This window comes from Lontra canadensis, unplaced genomic scaffold (genome assembly GCF_010015895.1).
Source record: "Lontra canadensis isolate GAN:19392208 unplaced genomic scaffold, GSC_riverotter_1.0 scaffold30, whole genome shotgun sequence".
In the NCBI taxonomy this organism is placed as follows: domain Eukaryota; kingdom Metazoa; phylum Chordata; class Mammalia; order Carnivora; family Mustelidae; genus Lontra; species Lontra canadensis.
Window position 1 is genome coordinate 18,455,397 of NW_022631024.1, and position 6,000 is coordinate 18,461,396.

Here is a 6,000-nt window from a genome sequence, read left to right on the forward strand (position 1 = left end):
AGCTGCTGTACTGTCTGCAGTGAGATTTGGAGAAGATATGATGGAATCACTTGCTTGGTTTGGGAAGGAAAATGAGAGGTAAAGACAGCGGTTTGAACCAGACGTGCACTAGACTCCCGGGCAGGGCCGTTCCTGCCCCTGCGGGTTGTCACTCTTGGTGGCCGCGCCCTCAGGACAGCAGACCAAAGCACACGGACATTTGTGACCTAAATCCTAGGGCTCTTGATACTGTTCCAGCTCCCAAGAGCGCAGCATTCTCGTGACGGGCGCAGTTGCCCTGTTCCAGGCGGTTCCCCGAGAACTAAGCGCGAACAGTGGTGTTGCCAGCAGAGCTGGTCTCCAGGCTCAGACGATGCCGCGGGGCCTCAGCCGCGTGTTGCCTGGCGGCCACAGGAAACCATGCACAGGGGGACAAGGCGGAGGGGATGAGGCGCCGCACGTGTGCGACGGGCTCAGGGGTGAGGCTGGAGAGCGGAGGGGCCTGAGCAAGAGCCTACGCGAGCGTGCCGGCTTCTCTCCACCTGCCGGACGCCGGTGTGCCTCCCCCGTCCCGCCCGCCCTCCTCGCGACTCCTTTGTGGGGGCCGTGAAGGGTGCCGATGCCTGTGTTCACATCCCCTGCGCCACATGTCCTCAGCACTCGGCATGTAAACCTGCTTGAGAGGACGTCCCCTGCGCCACATGTCCTCAGCGCTCGGCATGTAAACCTGCCTGAGAGGACTCGCGTTCGAAGCCCGCCTGGGGACCCATGGCGTTTCAGCTTTCCTTCTTTGCTCGGACCAGGAGCGTGGGCGCTGCCCGCCGGTGCTCAGGCTTGGGCCTGCTCCCGCTCTCCTCCGTTCTCATTTGCTGTCCCTCCCGAGTGGTGGCAGATAATGAAGGGCTTGGGTTCACAGGCCATTGGATTGTCCCTTGCAGCGGCCCCCACTGCACACTGTTCCTCTGGGGACTGAGCGGCTATTTCAAGTGAAATGTCCCCAAAGAAGTGAGGAGCGTGTGCTCCAGTCAGCAGAGCAAGGATCTGCGTGGAGTGCACCCCTCCCCGCAGGAGCACAGCTCTCGTGAGTGCCTGGGGTCGTCTGGGCAGGAGTACACCCCAGGTCGAGTGTTCCAGAAGAGGCCGGTGCTGACCACGGTGAGGCGTGCACTCCCAACACGTGGCTGGAACCAGGACCGGCGTGGGGCTCCATGGCCCACACCCGTCCACCCTATTGCCTGTGGCTGACCCGACAGCAGTGCAGCATGAGGCCAGGGCGGCCTGGTGCCAGGAGCCCATGGTGGTCGGAGATGGGCTTTGGGAACGTGTGCATGCCTGGGCTGGTGTACTGGGCTTAGGGAGAGAGCAAAGAGGAGCAGACCAGCATTTCCTGTAGGCGAGGGAGGCACGGCTGTTCTCTCCAGGGCGCAGTGTGTGACATCCCACCCCTGGCATGCAGCAGGTCCTGGATGCGTGATGGGCGACAGGCCAGGGGACAAGATCTGGGACGTGGGGACATAAACCCTGTCTCATGGCCCCAGGTGCTCCCTGAGGCCTGAGTTCAAGGGTGAGGGACAGAGATGTCCAGGATGACCGGTGGTACCGCCGTGTCCCATGTCACCTGCTGTGCAACTCTTGACACACACGGGCAGCTGTTGGGGGCTGAACTTCGGTGAAGGCCTGTTGCTGCCCCTCTCCCCTGGCACCTCAGGTGTGCCTGCGTCGGGAGTCGGGGCTTACAGAGGGGAGCGGGGAAGACAAGGTCACCGGTGGCCCCAGTCTTCCCCTGGCGGTGAGGAGGTGGACACGTGGCGGGCGCAGGCCATGTGGAGATGGGGGTGTGGGCAGGGCTTCTCGCCACGCTTGGGCCAGCAGAGCCTCCCTCTGGGCCCAGCAGGAGCTGGCCTTGGGCAGCAGCTCAGGACCCAGAGACGAGACGAGCTGCTGGACAAGGGCTGGTCTGTGGCCTGTTACGGTGGCCCTGGGACACCCCTGCCCGGTCCACCCCGCGCACAGCCAGCCTGGAGGGCCTGGGGGGGCAGTGCCTGAGGCCGCCTGGGGCTCCATGTGGCAGGAGCGGCTGTGTTCACGACATGCACAAGTGCCTTCTCATGACAAAAATGTGATGTGTTGGAGCGTCTTGTTCCCCGGGCCTTTTGTGACCCCAGTGGCAATTCCTATCATTTCGCGCCTGGCAAGAGCTGAGTCAAAGCCAAGTTTTGGGAACCCAGGCCTCTGTGGTGAAAGGGGGAAAGGGACTCAGTTGTAAATCTCCAAGAGTTGTGTACTTTGCGCTTTTGAAAATGGGGCAGGATGACGTCCGTGGCCTTGACGTGCCCCCTTGCGCGTGGGGGGGCGTCTGCGAGGGTCCTGCTGCTCAGCCGGGCCCCTGCTCCCGGAGGGATGAGGAAGTGCTCGCTTCTGGTTCGCTGGTTACCAGCTGTGCATGGCCAGTCAGGACGGATGGATGGGTGGGGAGAAGCCATCATCAGTCAAGGGCACAGTCAAGGCTCCTGACCCACAGCCCCCTCCCCTGAGCTCCTGGGTTGTGAGGTCCCTCCTGGGTGCCGCATCCTCCGAGGAAGGGGTCAGCATGATGGAGGCAATGGATGCGTGGCCCGCGTCGGCCCAGCCCTGGCAGCTCCCACATGCCCTCAAGCCCTCCCTCTCCTGGGATGCTCTTGTCCCTGGGGGAGGGTGGCAGGAACTTCCCACCATCGAGTGTTTGTGGGGCTCACAGCCTGGCCGGCGCACATCTCCCCTCGGGTATCTGTCTCCAGGGCGGGGGGGTTTCGAATCTAATGAACTCAGTTCAAATTAGCATCTTACCTTCTGGGTAGTGGTGATGAAAGGAAGGCCAGATGGGGGGCGTCGGGCTGAATGTCGGGGTGCTGTGGTCGGTGGGTGGCGGATCTGACTTGGGTGTGGCCGACCGCTGATGCTGGCTCCTTGATTTGGGGAGGGTCACGCTTCTGTCCCAAGCTGGTGAGGGTGGACAGGACGCGCTTCCCATCCCGGCATGTGCTAGAGCTTGCCTGTGCCCCAGCCGTCTGGTTTTTTAAAAAAGATTTTTATTACTTTTGGGGTACCTGGGTGGCTCAGGGGGTGAAGTGTCTGCCTTCGGCTCAGGTCATGATCCCAGGGTCCTGGAATCGAGCCCCACATCGGGCTTCCTGCTCGGCATGGAGTCTGCTTCCCCCTCTCCCTCTGCCCCTGCTCTCTCACTCTCAATAAATAAAGTCTTAAGAAAAAAAAGATTGTTATTATTTTTAAGTCAACTGTACCCCCAACGTGGGGCTCAAACTCCCAGCTCTGAGACTAGAGTCACTTCCCCACCGACTGAACCAGCCGGTGCTCCTGTCCGTCTGTTTTCACTCAAACACGTATGACACCAGATACGTAGGCTGTTTCCCCAGACAACCTGGGTCGCCACCCTCCCAGCACGTGAATGAGTTCAGCAGCCCAGAAGCTCTCTGGACACCATCAGTCGGTGGCTTTTGTGGCTGCCCTGTGGCACGGGCCTGATGGGTGCTGTCGCTGGCTGTGGCACTGGACTCCGTCTCCTCTCCCACCGGCGGTGGGGCTGGCGCCGAATGGCCGGCCTCCCAGCCGCCCCAGCCTGCCCCAGCCCTAAGCTCCAGGCGTACCCCACTCCGCTCATTAGCCCACGAAGCATACTCTGGTCCCTCTCAGTCAAGGGGTTCTTGGAGCTGCGCGCCGGGAACCAGGGACAGGCCCAGCATTTGTTTTTACCACATCACAGCTGGGAATCCCAGTGACCCTGCCCCACCCCCACCCCATGGGAGCAGGCCACACACGTGAGCATCGCCCGTCACACGTGTCTATCCTGGGTGACGTATGGGGCTGGGAAGCCCAGCCCTGAGCAGGGGCCGCGCTAGGCTGGGGCGACTGGGCAGGGGGCTGCCATGACAGACAGCAGCCCTGGGCAGGAGAACCGTGTGTCCCCCGTGGGCCGGGATGGCCGGTCCATGCTGAGTGTGTTTGGGATGAGTGGGGAGTTGGTTCCCTTGTTGGTGTGGGTCTGGGGCCACGGGGACCAAGTGCCCCCGACATGGTGGCTTCAACCCACGCCAGCTTGTGGCCCTGCCTCACCAGCCACAGTGCGGGTGTGGCAGGCTGGTCCCTCCCAGGGCTCTGCGGAGGACAACTGCCTTTCCAGCTCCTCGGGGGCTGGTACCCATGTTCGAGGCCAGCAGAGCCTACCCTGGGCTTCTCCGACCTCTGCTTCTGTCCTCCCGTCTTCTCCCTCTGACTCTGACCCTCCTGCCTCCCTTTTATGACAACAGGCCCTGGTCCATCCCCCGCGGCTGGGACGGAGCGCCACAGATGGGCCCACGACCACAGCTCCGGGGGCTGCTAGTCCAGGACCCCGGTGCCCACACAGTCCGTGTCTGGTGGGGCGGCTCCACGGCTCACAGACGTGACGTCTGGCTGTGACCTCCCGCGGCGGGAGGGGCACGGGGGCCTCTGGGGTCCCTTCCTGCAGTTCCGCCCGGTGACTTCCTCCCCTCTCAATGGCATCCCGACACCTTCACCAGGGGCAGGGTTAGGCTTCAACACGTGACTCTGGGGGTGACACCCACCCAGCTACAGAGGAGTCCTGTGACCAGGCCCATCTGGGAAATCCAGGACCGTCTCCATCTCGAGGTCCTTGACCCAGTGCCATCGGTGTCCGGCAGCACACCCACAGGCTCGGGCAGAGGACGTCGCTGCCTTGGGGGCGTCTTTTCCAGCCACTGCCCCATTTCACTGGCCTGTCGGTTGCAGGATAAACAGCATCCACTCGGCCTGACGCTCGGGGTGCGTCCGGGAGCCCGGGTGGGCGGCAGGTAAATGTACCCCACAGGCCACCACCTCCTCCCTGGGGGGCCGGGCGAAGGTCCTTAGCTGCGGGTGCCGAGGGCCCGCTGAGAGGCCGTCGTCGGCGGGTGGCCCACAAGGACCCGCTCAGCGAGCCCTGGGAGGCCAGGTCTGAACACAGCGAGATCATTCCGGCCTGGACTGCGGGCTGAGCCTCCGGTGCCCGCTCCGTGACCAGCTGCGCTCGGCAGGCAGGGCTGCGCCGCCAGGCTCTGGCTCCAGGGCTGTCCCCTCCCGCCCCGCCCCCGCGTCCCTCACGCAGCCCTCCCAGGGTTCTGCTTCATTTTGACCTAGTCTCTCTGTTTTTTTCTTTTTAAAGAAAAAGCCAGGAGGCTGGCCTATTTTGCCCTGGCAAAAATACTTTTTTTTCTTTTATAATAAAATCTTCCTTCTGGGCCATGGGATGGGCACGTGCGGACGCACCCCGGTGGGCTGGGCCGCCGAGGGACGGTCTGTCCCGCAGTGATGAGCGTGATGGCCGGAGCCAGCCACCGGGGACTCAGCACACCTCACGCTTCCGCGAGACTCTCAGGAAGACCGGAATATGCCAGATTTTAATGGAATCAAAACTGAAAATAGAAACATGTCATTTTAAAATTTCCATGAAGAAGAGACAGCTGCTGGGTGACTGGAAAAGGCTGAATCAGACTTTTCTTCAGGTCGCGCCCGTAGGAGCTCAGCAGAACGTGCTCGCCGCCTCCACTGGCCCGTTCTGGCCACCGCACGGGCGCTGCGGGGGCCGGGCCACGCACGGTCCATGGCCGTGTTCCCAGGCGCTGAAACGCCACCAGCGGCAGGCACTTGGAGTATCTGTGGGAACAAGGAAACGCAAGGAGAACCTGGGGCTTATAAAAACCATATGGAAAATGGCATAAAAATAGGACAAAGTCGGTGGAGGCCCTGAGGACGGTCTTTTTTTTTTTTCTTTCGGGGTTGGAAAGGCACCGGGGCTGCCTGCAGGGGGAACAGAGCCCGGGAGCAGGTGGACGGCACCTGGTGGGTGGGGAGGAAGCCAGCCCGAGGCCACCTGCTGCTGGGGAGAATTTGCTTCCTTGTGTCTTTGGTGGACTTTTGAGGGACCAAGGCAGTGACCTGCCTGCTCACACTCCAAGTGGGTTGGCCAAGGGGAGGACAGGGCGCCAC